We start from the raw sequence: 16,596 nt of genomic DNA on the forward strand, positions 1-16,596 counted from the left end.
ATCTTAGTGTGCAAATGATCATTTGGGATAGTTTCTTATATAGTAATTGTTACATAGCTCATCTTTTGTAATATGTTTTCCTTGTGACTTGATAAATGTATGGTATTGATCATGTTTCATGCTAGAATGGGTGATGATATAAGCTTGTATGTATTGGTATGTGGAAGATTACAAAATGAGGTAAATAGAGTAACTAAGTTGATGAATGGTTCGAATTGGCATATTTGAATGTTATGCTTGGAAATATAGTTGACTTTTGTTTTGTTTTGGCTCAAATTAAGGTCATATAGGTTCATGGTGTAGAAAAGGAAATGTATAGTTAACCTTGTGGTAAACTTGAATGAAGTATTTGATATGCTTTGGTGAATAAATAGATTGATTAAGTTTAAATGATGAACATGTATTGACAATAATAGGTTTTGTCATAATTTGGCAAAGGTAGAAATGGTAAATGATTGAATATGAACATATGATTTGGTTGGAAACTATTGTATAGGTACCAAAAATATGTATTTTGCCAAAAACAGGGGCAACGTCGCGACCAAGAAATTTCGACGTCGTACTTTCGTTCGACAGTGAGTGGCTTCACGATGTTTAAAGGTTTGGCATTGCAGTGTAACTCACTGAGTTGACATGGTCATGACGAGGAAATTATGAAGTCACGATGTTGACCCAAAATTTTTAAAATTTTACAATTTGGTCCTAATTCATGCTCGGGTTAGCAAAAAAGCTTTCATAAGATCATGTGAGATCCAAAAATGATTGTGAAATATACTTTGAATGTGAATGATACTTAGTTACGAGTAGGAATGATTGAATGTTGCAAAATTGTTTGCAATTGCTTTGGCGATGGTTGTAGCATCCTGTAGCTTGGACCTGTCAGTTGGGTCAAGTGAGGGGTGTTACAAAGTGTTTGGTCCCAGATCATGTCCCTCCCAAGCACACAAGGGCCCATAGTGCCAAGCCACCAAACACACCAAGAGAGCACCGAAGTGCCAAACCCGAAGGCAACGGAGAATATACATAATGTGTGCGATGCCCGAAGGGAATAGAACTCTAGATATAGATCTATCCCTATTGGAATGCCAATTGTATCCTAGTATTTCACTAAGTTTACTAAGGCACTTAGGGTTACATATAAAATAATTTCTTTGAAGCCATTAACATATACATATACATATACATATACATATACATATACATATACATATACATATACATATACATATACATATACATATACATATACATATACATATACATATATACATATCATATAAAAGCACTTTAAATGCTTCCATATACTTATGATCCAATCCATAATAACGAAAGCCCTGTGAGCATGGTCATTTTTCATATATAGGCATCATAGGTGCCGTTACATTCACATACATATACACATTTTCACATTTTTTTTCGCTTTATAGGTGCCACCTAAATCATCCCCTTTTCTGCCACTGCTTGTGGTATTTCCACCCTTTAGAACAGAACCATTTTTAGACTGTTGTTTCTTTTCAGTTTCCACCCCCTATAGCAGTGAGTTTCTTAAATTTTCCTTTGTTTAGATCTAATCTAAACATTCTTAATTGATAAAATAACCAAGGTGTTCAATCGACAACTTAGATATTTTATGCAATTAAAATTACATACCTTATGTGAAAATGATTAAATACAAGCATGTATGCATGCCTCTGTTATTGTTAAAAGAAAAGTATGCAAAGGGTACTCCTACACTATATATTTATATACATGTTAAAGCAAGCCATTGTACCGTGACTGATAATGCTAGCATAGAATGCTTATTAATTGAATGCCATATTTCATATGCATGGGGTGGGTTATTGTGGTTGATGGAGGAGTTCACGGAGTACCGACAACAATTTAAGTCCGTATTGTTGTTTACAGTGCACTGCACCAGAAGTACCAAAGAGATTGGCGATTTATCCCATTACTGGTAGTTTTTATCTGTAACAATGTTGTGTATTCACAACTTACTGGTAGCATATTATCCTATAAATTGTTACTGGTGGCTTGTCCACAAATTATTGGCAACTTGTCTGCATAATAGTTTTATTGGCAATATATTTGTATTACTATATCGATGGTTTACCCACATCGAGCTTGGCTTGCATTGTTTGGCATTTGGCAAATGAGTTTTGGGGAACTCGTGGAGTGTGGTGGATGGATGGGTAGGAAATCTCTTTTGCATTGCAGCATGAGCATGAATAATATGTTGGAATTGAAATGATATTGAGATGTGCCATGAATTGAATTGCAATGAAATCATTGATTGTTGTTCTATTTTTGACTCACACTGAGCTTTTATATGATTACCCCTTAGTCTTAACTTCTTAGGTAATAAACAAGACTAGGATCGGACCCGGCATACAGACGTATCATGGACTTCAAACTTTTTTTTAAAAATTGATTTTCCTTAAGTTTTTATTTTGGTTTATGGAACTGTACAGTTTAATTACGGACTATGGTTTGTGGATTTTGGATTTGGGATTATGCATGCATTTATTCAACACAATATAAATGTATGTTAACCGGTAACTGCATGTTACTCGACTTAACTAAAACCTAACATTATTAGTATTTTTCCACTGCATTAAAAGATAATGATTTTTTTTTCAAAACAAAGCGACAAAAAATGAATTTGCCAAAAATGTCACCATCATTAGTAAAATGGATCTTAAGTATAGACGACTAACTAAGTGAAAGTTTTCAAACTAATTCAAGTGCAATCATAGTTTTACTAAAGTGAAATAAAATAGGGCTTTTACGGTGTGTAGGGTTACTTAGTCATTTTAGTGACAATGTAGTCTTCACGATTTGGCCATAACATCTAGGCCGGGTTGGGGAGGTAACATAGGGTTAATTCTTGTTAATAATTATGAGTGTAAGGCCAACATTTGTGAGTTAATGAATTAGATATTTAATCTGAGAAGAGGTAATATATAATAGACAAAAGACCTAGATGGTGCATGTCATGTTGATATCGAAAGATGATTGTTGTATGCATAAACTGCATATAATGCCTGAAAGGGTGATCTCAAGGTTAGTTTGACATAGACATATATGCAAGGTAATTAATAGACGTAATAGGACTCCGAGAGAAGCCTATGCCTTAAGAAGAATTAGGTTTAACAAATTTTCATATTTCCACAATATTTCGTAAAATTCTTAATATATTTATCAATAAACCCTTGTTAAAGCGAAATAAATGTTCTAGTCTATTGATGTCATTATTGTTAAATCTTGTGTTCAACCTTTCTGCTGCTATTCTATTCTGTATTGTGTTTTTTATTTTATTTTATTTTGTACGTATCTTAAATTTTATTACATTCACATCTTTATTTTGATTTTTCATCAACTTATCTTTACTTGTTACTTTTCAAATTGTTTCCTAGTTAACTTTGCAAATAATCTACACATGCAGTTCTATGGAGACGGTAACTCTTTACTTACTACTTAATACTTGTAATGATCGTGTACACTTGCAGTTAATCGCCATACAAAATTCAATTACTATCAAGTAGTTATTAAGTCATTTATCACAAAGAAAAATGACCTGTGGCCAGGTTTACTTTTCATCTGTCATGTAATGCCAATGACATGATATCATTTACTCATTTCTTAGGCTATGAATTTCACTATTGTGAATTATGCTACAAACTACAGAAGTTGTATACCAAACGCATCATCTTTCGATTCTTTATCTAATTGAACTTAGACTTTGACTTACATCAAAGTATATGAGTTACACATACATAGTCTATCATCCACTCAGGATTAAGATATATCACACTATGAACGTCACAAGTGAATAAATCCATAAACGAATTTAGGATCTATTTTACTTGGGTCTTGTCTGATGTATTATCAGTCACATCTATGTCTCTATCTTTTAAGAGTTATCTGCTTTAATGCTCAAGACAAAGCATCTCCTTAATTGGACTTGATAGACGACATATTAGTCTTTCAATCAGTTTGCTCATTTCTTATTAAATTAAGGACACGTTTAGGTTAATCTAGTAATATAATTTGTTTTTCTATATTACGATCTGACCTCGTAATATCGCTTAGTATTAGTTAAACATTAGAAAACCAAAGTACTAATATTTGCTTCCATTTTGCTTTGCATGCAAAACCATTGAGGACAATATACAAAGGATATTAATGTAATTAATGGATTTTATTAAACCAATTTTTTGAAAAAAAATACAAGTATACATAGTTGAGAATACTACAGTTAAGGCACCAGATCCAACAACTACAAGTAAGGGTAAAGGCAAGCTTATATTGAAATTTGGCCAATTTTTAGCTCTAAGGGTCCAATATATCGAAACTAGGCTTGGATGTATCGGTACATCCAAGTCAGTAGCTAAAAAGCTATTATTTTCAAGGGATGTATTGGTACATCTCCTAGAGGTAGCAAAACATATCAACGCATCCTCTCCTGCACCAACAAAAATGTTGTCTTGGTCATTTTTAACTCCCAAAAGCTCATTTTATGTCCCGAACACCTCTAATCACTTATGTAATGAATCCAAATAATCTTAAAATGTTTCCAAAGCCTCATAATTTTTTAACTTGATATATTAAATTTATTTAATTGACTTAAAATATTATTTCTAAGAATAATAACTTGGAAATGTTTTGATGTAACATGGTAACATTTCTTATTTGTGCTGATCATTGGGATGAGTAACGAGTGTTACATTGAAAGCTGCTAGTGTACCAAACATTTTAAAGGAAGTTGTTAAGCTCAAACCTGAATAAAATATGGCTCATTTTCTTACTCCATCATGTGCAAAAAGTATGAAAATCATGTCTAAAAAGGATTCATTAACGAGAGGAATATCTAAGAAGATTGGTTTGTAGTGTACGAGTAGAGTAGAATGACCTTATATTGTTAGTATTCTATGTCAAGGCCTATGTCAAGAATCTAATGCTTGAATTTTATGCAAATATCCAAGTGACGATCAAAGATAAAGATGATGCACACTACATATAGACTTATGTGCATGGGACAAGACTTCAAAATTTAAAGCTTAAACCTGCATAAGTAACATTACAAGCGATTAGTACAAGGATCTGATTCTTATCTAAGCAGTGTATGGTTTTCAACAAAAAGATGGGTGCTCTATTGTAGAAGGTAGTTTCATTTATTCCTATTAATCTTGGTAAACTAATCTTCAATGAGATTTTGAAACATGCAAAGACCAAAAATACCATACAAATGCCATATTTTTTTGCACTTAACTACTAGATCATGTGGCACCAGAAGAAAGACATTTTGCAAAAAGATGAAGTTCTAAAAGGTTCAAAGTTGAATTGAAATATTCCTACAAGTGGAACATGGAGAAACATTCAACTGTTGACTCCGATATTGAGGTTGTTGACTCAGAAAATTATAAAAAATTAATGTGAGATGCAACATCTGTTACAACTAGGCCTGTATCTTCCTCTGCATTTGCCTTTACATCTGCCTAAATCTTCGTTACTAATAGGACCATATTTATTAAACATCTAGATTAGGAGATGAATTGTATTAGAAAGTAGATTAAATACTTATAGAGCCAAATTAAACTCCATAGCAAGTAGAAAAGTCAAGCAATACACTAAAAGGTTCATTTATTTGCTCATGACACCTGACTAGACTTTTGGATTTCTTTTTATCGAAAAAGGGGAGAATAAAGTTAGGGGAGCTATGTTGTGTTGTGGAAGCTGAGCAGATTGTGGTTTGCATTACTAATGATGATACTTTGATTTTGATTTTTTTTGGGTAAACTTTATTTTAGGCTATGTTGTAACACCCCTAACCTGTCTTCGTCGCTGGATTTGGGTTATAGAGTATTATGACACATATAAAAGCTATTTACATCATTAAACTAATCATTTAATAAATTAAATAACCACATTAAATTTACATTTTATTTATTTCAAAAATCACATTTATGACCTTAAATTGAGCTTATGAGGCTCTAAAAATGGTTTAGGAACAATCTAGGACTAATTTGAATCAAAACAGAAAAATATGTAAAAATTTGAAATTTTTGGAAATAGGGGTCACACAACTGTGTGGCTTCAAACATGGCCGTGTGGCTTCCCCACACGCCCGTGTGGCTAGACTATGTAACTAACTATGGGCGTGTGAAAAATCCTACACTTAAAATTAATAAGACACATGGTCGCGTGGAATAGCTCAAGCTATGTGCACCTTAAAAAGCTTTCAAAATAAGACAAACTTTTATTCAAAACTTAGGTTCCAAGCCAAATTAGAATAATCCATTTTCATACTTTAAAAACACATTCAAAGAAGCCTAAAACATGCCAAAAACATTTAACATAAGTGCCAAACCAATGTGTCTTCATTGACACCATAATTCAAATATCAAATCAATTTGCATTCAACCTTAACAAATTCATACATTCCATCTATTCAAACATCAAGAACTACTAATGTTATCAACACAACTTCACACTATATATCAACTTAAATACGAATTCAACATGACCATTAACCAACTTCCAAAAGAACCAACTTATAGTATATACAAGCATTTACAACCTAACACAAAACATGTCCAAACATTCACAAAACAAGTATCTTATATACATGCCACATATAACCATCAACCAAGACTTCAAAAATCTACCGATGATAGACGATGATTGTGCGAGCTCCGACAATTCAATCAACACACTCCAAAAGTTCAAAATCTACCGAAAACAACAACAAAGTAAGTAGGTAAACCACTTAGTAAGTTCCCACAATTTAACATATAACTTACCGAATTCATTTAAATGACATTTGCACATAATAAATAAATTCAACCTTATCACAACATAGTCCAACAATTTCATGTCAGAAATATTTAACTGTACAAATAATCAGAATTAATATCAAATTATTTTTATTCTTTCAATGGATCTTGGTAAAAGTAATCAACTACATGAGTCCAGAAACAGATAATGCTCGTATGAGTTATTTAGATACAGATTAAATATGTCAGGTTATCCGGTTGGCTATACCAATGACATTACAGATAAACTAGCCTGGCTAGGGCTAGGTATACATGTAAAATGACAACAGATTACCAATCCAGGCTAAATCCGTGTCACATGTACATCTGAGTTTGCAACACATGCAGGAACTCGGTCCAGATCATAAATTCAAACAGAAATCTCATGTAAGAACTTTTACTCGATCCATCGAAATTATCTCGAAATTTTGATAAAAACTACATAGCTCATTTTGATTCAGCAATTTTTAAAGTATATAAACAACATCAATAACAATAATGTTTATTGGAAAATATACTAAAATAATTGTAAAAACTTACATACCATGAAAAATAATCTATTCAAACCAAAGCTAATCTTCAACAATGGTGTCTTCCTTTTTTATTTTCGGTAGTGGCTCCTTATGGAAAATGATAACCCTTTTGTTTATTTTTTGTTTTAGTTTTATTTATTAAATTACCTTTTTACCCATTAGAAATTTTACTTAACAACTAAGAAAATAATGTCTATAATGGTCCACTATATATCTATATGGTATATTTGTCTCGAAATCCATAAACTCTTATTACTTTAACTATTTAACACTTTTAACTAATCGAAACTAACTTTTACAGCTTTTATGAATTAGTCCTTTTACTTAATTAACTAATTAAACGTTAAAATTTCTTAATTAAGTCTTAATACGACATTATAGAAACTCTATAAATATTAAATAAATAAAAATACTAACTTAATAATCAGAGTCATGGCCCAAAAAATCATTGTTTCCGACACCATTGAAAAATGGGATGTTACACATGTACTTAAGTATGGATGTTTAGTACACTACTTACTATGTTACTATGTTTTTTTTTTCCTTTTATTAATGTTAAGTTCCTTACTGCAATAATGATTTCATAATTTTTTATTGGTTGGATAAAAAGGGAGTACTGTTTTGATGTTATTGTGAAGATTGACTCTTACCTTTATTGTGATTATTGTTGTGTTTTTAGTCAAAATGCCTAAGAGGGAGAATAATAGTGTCAGTAGGACATCCAAGATGTAATCATAGTTGCAACTAGGTCGTTGTGCAACTTGTCATATTTGTTGACATTATTTTGACTAAAACCTTTTGGAAAAATTACATTTTATGGGAATTTGGAGGCATATTCTCAATAAGTAAAGGTGGAAATTTGAATCATATTATTATAGTTTCATATTCTACTCCATGAGACCTTTACAACGGTATATCATATGCTTAAAATGGTTGAGTGATGAATAATAAATTGATGCTCAAAGTAAGCTACTTGGAAATATTGTTGAGGAAAAGTAAAGACTTAGATCCTACATTGGTTAAATACCAAAGTGTGAAATGTGTTTATATATGTGAACCCTCTTGAAAGATAATTGAATGACTAAGCTTGTAACCCTATCTCGTGTGTAGGAGGGTGCAGGTCCAAACCCAATGGGGTTAGGGCGCACCCACACGACGTGGATAATGTGAAATGTCTGAATTGGTTGGGCCCATATGGGCTTGTAGTTTTTGTGGATATTTTATTTTCCAAAATTCTAACACTCTCCATGGCTATAAAAGGCCATGATTTTTAAAGGGTTTTTGCACACTCATACTCTCTGATAATTTCTCTTGCCAAAACTCTATTGCTATCAAAACTTTTCCTTTTTCTTCTTCGTATTTTCAAACATTCCTGTTATAGAAAAAGGCATTGTTCGTTTGTTGATCGTTGTATGTTGCTACTTTGATCATTGTTGTTGTTCTATCTTGGGAGACATTCGACTAATGTTACTCCAAGTATCGTAGGAGCGGCCGAAGCTGTCTTAAGGAAATTGTGTTTCACAGGCCTCAACGTTTCGTAAAATCTCGATTCTTCTTTATTTCAACTGTTTATTGTGGTTTTATTTGATTTTTATATTTGATAAATTAATTATAAATCATTTTATTTATATTTTATTTCATATGTGTTTATTTATAATTAATTTATTTTGTTTGCTAACGTGTTTTGTCTAACAATCTTAAAATAGATCTGATTATTTTTCAATTTTCTAATTCGAGACAAACGAGACACCAAGGCGAAGAAAAAAAATTTTGAAAAAAAATTCTTTTAAAAATTAAATACATCTGTTTCGGGATTTTTCCCACCGTTCAACAGATTTCTTTTTCCTCTATTTTTGTTTTATTTCCAAATGGATATTAAAAACTAATAAATCTGTTTCGGGATTTTTCCCGCCATTTAACAGATTTTATTCGATTTTGTTTCCAAAATTAAAAGTAAATAAAATCCGTTTCAGAATTTATTCTCGCCGTTCAACGTATTTTATTCCATTATTTTGATTTTGTTTCCAGACGGGAAATTAAAGGTAAATAAAATCTGTTTCGGGATTGATTCCTGCCTTTTAATGATTTATTCCAAATTTTGTTTTATTTCAAGAAACGAGTAAAATAAAATCCATTTCGGGATTGATTCCCATCGTTCAATGAATTTATTACATTTTGATTTGTTTCCAAAAATGAGAAATTTATTAAATAAAATATGTTTCGGGATTTATTCCTATTGTTTAATAAGATTTTATTTGATTTTGATTTATTACAAAAGATGTAATCAAATAATTCTATTTCGTGATTTATTCTTGCCGTTTAACAGATTTTATTTTGATTTAATGATATAATTTTGTTTTGGAATTTAATCTTGCTGTTTAACAAAATTATTTTTGATTTAGCTTCAGAATTTTTATTCTGTCGTTGAACAAATCAAGGAGAAATTTTCTATTTATGGTCGCCTTAATTGTGGCTTTAAATTGAATTAAAAGAAATTTATCAATGGTGAATTAAAAAGACAATATGAGAATGCATGTCTAGGATTGGTTCTTTAAAAAACTTGGTATTTAAACGTGTAGAGTGCACCACCTCTCTTTTAGGGTTACCTACTGGTGAATTGTTTTATTGTATTTTTTATTAGACCGTATAAACTTTTGTTTTGGGTTTTTATTAGATTTCTGTCATTTAACAAAAGTTGATAAGTTTTCTAATTCTGATTTTGTTTCTTAACAGAAAAATGGAAACTCCCACCAATTCAATCAATTCGCAATCTGAAGCTTTGGTTCAAACACAATTATCGATCCAATATTCAATATTACCGATGGCGACTGTTGTAAGCCATAACGAGAAACCTACAAAATTCTCGGGAAAAAATTTCAAGACTTGGCAACAAAAAATGTTGTTTTATTTGACCATGTTGAACTCGGCCAAAATTTTGAAAGATGACCCTCCTACTGTTAAAGAAGGCGAAGTAGATGAAGTTACTGCTTTCACAGCCATTAAAGCTCAGAAACATTTAGATTTCCTATGCCAAAACTACATCCTAAATGGATTGTCAGATGCACTGTACGAAGTCTATAGTGTTAAGAAAACAACTAAGGAATTATGGACATCGTTGGACCATAAATACAAAGCCAAAGATGTTGGAACTAAAAAGTTCTGAGTTGCTGACTTTTTGAATTTTGCAATGCTTGATTTTAAATTAGTTGTGAATCAAGTGCAGGAACTTCAACTAATCATTCAACAAATTCTTGCTGAAGGGATGATAATAAGTGAATCCTTCCAAGTGGTAGCCATTATTGAAAAGTTGACTCCTGCTTGGAATGACTTCAAGAATTACCTAAGGCACAAAAGAACAGAAATGTCAGTGGAAAATCTAATTGTCAAACTTCGGATTGAAGAAGACAATAGAGGTACGTAAAAGAGGCTCAACAAAGCAGCAAATGACAATATTGCTAGAGCAAACGTCGTAGAAGTCAAGAAAGACTTCAAGAAGGGAAAACAATAGCAGAATGGGTCTAAACTGGGACCAGAAGGTGGTGTTTCCAAGAAACAAAAATTTCAAGGAAAATGCTTTAATTGCAACAAGATGGGGTACAAGTCATCCGACTGTAGGATCCCAAAGAAATTTAGAGCTAACGAGGCTAATGCTGTGGAAGAAATTTCCAAGGAAGTGTCTGATATGGAATTATGTGCCTAATATACGCAAGAACTATGAATAAATGTTCTTTAAAAAAAGGGAATGTTTGTGGGAAGGGGATATGTATTAAACTAAATGCTATCTCTGTAAAAGCAAAACTATGAATAAGAATGTTATTCTTTTTCTGCTTATATGCTTAAGTCATTTAATTTATGGTATAGTAGGCTCGGACATGTTAATTATGATACTTTATGTACATAAATTAACTTAGAGCATATTCGTTTGTTTCACAATAATTATAACTATAAATGTGAAACATGTGTTGAGGAAAAATTAACAAAGGTCAAAAATCACTTGATCTAATACATAGCAATGCTTGTAAAGCTTGTTTAAACGAGAGGAAGGAATAAAATGTTTATTACCTTCATTGCTACCAGCTAAGACGAAGAGAGTTTTATTCTATATAAGTAAGAAGTTGAAAACCAACTTAATAAAAAGATTAAGTGATCATGGTGGTGGATATGTTGAATCATTTGAATAATGTACACAACTTAATAACACTACCATACTTTCCTCAAATAGAGTAGCCGAGCAGAAAATTAGACTCTAAAGGAAAAGATGAACGCACTGCTAAAAAGCTCTGAGTTATCACATGAAATATGGGGGGAGGAGAGCGTTTCTATGAGTTAATTACCTTTTTAAATAAGGTACTCTACAAGAAAAGGGTCAAGACACTACATGAGTTATTGAAAGGTAGGAAACCTTCCTACAACCACTTGAAAGTGTGGGGGATGTCTTGCTACCATAACATATAATGGTAAGTTAAAACATATGAGTCGTCGACACAATACTGTTAAACAAATGGTCTCAAACAGAGTTATCTCTATTGATTTTGAAAAATCAAAAGATAAAATTGCGGATCCATTAACCAAAAGGCTTAAAATGAGATCATGTTGTTAAAACATCAAAAGGAATGCGACTAAAGCCCATGAAAATAAAATGCGCTATTTGAAGGAAAACCCTACCTAGTTGACTGGAGATCTCAAGATCTAGGTTTAAAGGGACAACCTAATTGCATAGACCTTGTGAGGTCATTGTAGGGGGTACTTATCCCAAGTCCATTCCTATGATGTAAATAGTGACTAAAAATGGGATAGGTTAAGCAATGCTTTTAATGACCATTGTGTGTTTTGATGAGCCAAACAACATAAGTCACCTATGTGAGAGTGAAGTGGGGCCGCTTCAAGGAGACTATTGGGGCATAGTTCTCTCAAACTTTTACCGAACCAGGAGATGTTCATGGCTATATGAACATAACCATGAGAACTAAAACCTTACTAGGGAGGTAGTTGTGTGAGCTATATCATCATTTACACGCAAAATAGTTCAAGGACGTCACGTCTACTGGTCAGTTAGTAAAGTAAATATACTTTCACAAGGGAAAGTTTAAGGGTGGATACCTACCTATCCTATGCAACTATCCATTGTAGATTCTATCACCACATCGAGTCAATTTTTTTCGATAAAACTATTGTTGGAAAAATTACATTTTATGGGAACTTTGAGGCATATTCTCAATAGGTAAAGGTGGAGAGTTGAATCATATTATTATGGTTTCATATTCTACTCCATGAAACCTTTACAATGGTATATCATATGCTCAAAATGGTTGAGTGATGAATGAGAAATTGATGCTCAAAGTAAGCTACTTGAAAATATTATTGAGGAAAAATAAAGACGAAGATCCCACATTGGTTAAATTACCAAAGTGTAAAATGTGTTTATATATGTGAACATTCTTGAAGGGTAATTGAATGACTAAGCTTGTAACTCTGTCTCGCGCGCAAGTTTAAACCCGACGGGGTTGGGGGGCACCTACACGACGTGGGCGACATTAAATGTCCAGACTGGTCAGACCCAAATGGGCCCGCAAATATTTTAGCCCAACATGTATTATTTTTCTCAGCAGACAAAATCTGCTTATATATAGAAACTTATCTTATTGATTTGATTCCAATAAATCTGATTAAAATTTTAAATCAAATTGATTTAATGGCAGATTTTGTGGATTTTTTTCCCCAAAATTCCAACACTCTCCATGCCTATAAAAGATCATGATTTCTGAAGGTTTTTGCACACCCATACTCTCTGATAATTTCTCTTGCCGAAACTCTGCTGCTATCAAAACTCTTCATTTTCCTCCTTCATATTTTTAAACATTTCAGTGATAGAAAAAGACATTTTTTATTCGTTGATTGTTGTAGAGGTGCTGCTACTTTGATCACTGCTGTTGTTGTATCCTGGGAGACATTAGACCAACATTACTCTAAGTATCGTATGAGCGGCCGAATCTGTCTTAAGGAAATCATGTTTCATAGGCCTCAACGTTTCGTAAAACCTCAGATTCTCCTTTATTTCAATTGTTTATTATGGTTTTATTTGATTTCGTATTTGATAAATTAATTATAAATCATTTTATTTATATTTTATTTCACATGTGTTTATTTATAATTAATTTATTTTATTCACTAATGTGTTTTATCTAACAAAACCTCATGGATTATTCTAAGATATCTAAGAGGATTTTAAACAACAATTGAGTGGATTGAATCATGTTGTGATCATATTTTCTTAATAGACGAGATCGGGTTTCTATAAAAAAAATTATTTCTAGAAAATCTTTATATATTTGATTCCTTATTAAACACTTAATGAATCACAATTCAAGGCAAGATACATTTACACTAACGGGAGTTAAAGCCTCTAACATCTATTTAGACAAGACTTATTTCATTATGTACTTTTTGAAGAGAACACTTATTTGTTCATTCTTTGAAATTTGTTTTTGGTGCAGTTACTTTGTGAACAAATTATTCTTTATGTAACTAAGTTTGTAAGGGAAAAGTTTTAATAGGAAAGTGATCTTATATAGATGTATAGAAGTGAGATAAGTTGATGAGAGGGTTAAATATAAATCACATTTTATATTATTGAGTGATAATGAATTACTTTCTAGGTAAAGCATTATGGAAGTAGGAAAATCTTTTAAATTATATAAACAAATTTTGTGTCCCTCTCTATTTTTACTCTTCAATTGATTGTGTAATTGAAACTGAACAAGCAGCTGATAAGCAATTTCAATGGATTCTGAATGCTAAGTGTCCGGCCAATGATATATACAAAGCCCCTAATTTATCCACTCCTACAATGAACAAAACAATGAGTAAAGGTTGCGCATCTTTGTCTGCTCCTCCCACCGGTCATGTTTTCTTTTGTGTGGATGGTTGAGCTTTTGGCAATCCTGGCATTGCAGGTATCGGAGGTATTTAACGTAATGAACATGGTGAGATTCTGACTTCTATTTCGAAGCACATTGGCTTATCTGATGCCAACCTTGTCGAGGTGATCTTGGCTGTTAAGGAAGTAATTTGCTGCTTCCTTAATTCCAACGGGGCGTTCTCCTTCAAACTGATTGTTGATTGCGATTGCCGTAACATCATTGAGTAGATCTGTAACCCGATAAATGGTCCATAGAGATTAAGAAATGCTGTAGACGATATCAGGTTTTCAGGTCTTAAAAATGAGGAGTAGCAGCTGATTTATATTCCCAAACAGTTGGCTAAGGAATGTGGTATGTGCTCCAGCAGAGTCAGTCCTAGGAGTTTCCAAAATGATGAGGCCGAAGATGAGTGACACCTCCCCCCTTTTGGCTGCTATTTGTTCAAAGTATTACTCCAATGAGAACCAAAAACAAATAGACTTGTACTTTACAAATAACTTGGTTTAATTCCAACAAATTCTAAATTTGGTGTATAATTCAGATATTCTGTGGGTCATTCAAGACTGAAGATGATAAATCCTATACATTCATCTTCAAGGCTCAAGAGAATCCAAGCGGAGCATCATCCCTAGTTAGGATCATTTAAAATCATTAGTAGTCTCAAGCTAAAAATCTCACTTATCACATGAAAATGTCGTGATAGGCATTAAGTAAACTAACAAATGATATTTCTCATATTAGGTAGCAGTAGTTATCCACATATTAGCTCAAAATTTATCCAACCATTAGTTGCATCTGTTGGAAAAAATAGATTTAGGTAGAGCATACTGAGTCGTCAAAATAGCTTTGTCAAAAACTTTTATCCATAACACAATCGACTAAAAACATGAAGTTAAATAATTTGGATGCGATGATGTTATCTTTTAACCATTAATAATAAAATAAATCAAAAGCTTTATTTAATTCGAAACATAAAATATAATATTGTAGTTTAGACAAATTAGATTGATATTGAGGAGCATATCTCTGGTTTTAGATGATGTATCCACTACAAAATTGAAGGTGATGCAGGTAGGCAGGCACATGGAGACTAAAAAAGTGTCATCTTCCCAACCAAAAAAAAATGAATGAAAAGGGATGGTGTTAGATTTTTAATCTTGCTTGAAATGTAAATAATAATAATAATAATAATAATAATAATAATAATAATCCAAAAGAAAAGAAAAGGAAAGCAGATGAGGAAAGTGGATGAAAAGAAAGAACATATCCACGCTCCTTGTCTGATATATTATTGTATTTTAAGTACCCCATTATTTCTATTATTTGGGGGGGGGGGGGGGAACACTATCATATCGTCACTAGAAAAGACTAGAGGAAACTGAGATTAAAGTTTGGAAGGTTATTGGAAAGAAAGAGCAATTCCAAGCGCGATCCGAAACAGAATCGAAACAAGATCGTTCCTGTTCCGTTTAAAGACATTAGTGACAAACTTTTGCAATAAATACGCTGGAATTTTATGTCTGCCCCTTTTCCCTTTGGTTTTATCTCCATTAATGGGTTAAGCTAACTACATACCATTATTACAACATAAACTCATGCTTATGGCATATACATTTTTTGACTGTGTAATGTGTTGATGTTGACAGATTCGAAATTATAAACATATATGTGTGTATATATGTTTTGTGTTTGTATCCGGGAATAAATGCAACTTAAATAAGAACAAATTATAAAGGAGGAGAAGATTGAGGGGAAGATGCTATCAATATGACAAGCATGATGGACATTTTGGCATCAATTACAACATACTTCCAAGGGAAAACAATTATACTCCACACAACACAAAACCAGAATCACTAATCAATGCCTTCCAAGGGCCCTGCCCATCACTCTCTTCTATTATTAACTTCTATTTACTTGGGATACCTTATTATTACTATTATATTCTAAATCAATTCTAAATATCTTATTCGGTTCCAAATTTTAAGATTTAATCAATATATTTCATGTACCATTCTGGATTAAAATTTTCCATTAAAGAAACTGACATGACAAGGTGATGGAAAATTTTGACAGCGTTGATGTTTGTGAATTAAAATATAAATATTAAAATTTAAATTGAGAATGATGTTCAAAATGTTGAAGTAAATGTAAAAGAAGATTGTGGCCCAATAAAATCCCCAGCACCTTGACAGCTTGAGAAACTAAAAGGACAATCATATGATACCATGACAAGTGCAAACTTGGTGTTAATCTAATTAAGAAAAAGCAGCCATTCCGACTTAACATCTTTATTGCCAATTATCTACTTTACATAAAAGCTGTTTCATA

This window comes from Gossypium arboreum, chromosome 3 (assembly GCF_025698485.1).
Source record: "Gossypium arboreum isolate Shixiya-1 chromosome 3, ASM2569848v2, whole genome shotgun sequence".
In the NCBI taxonomy this organism is placed as follows: Eukaryota; Viridiplantae; Streptophyta; class Magnoliopsida; order Malvales; family Malvaceae; genus Gossypium; species Gossypium arboreum.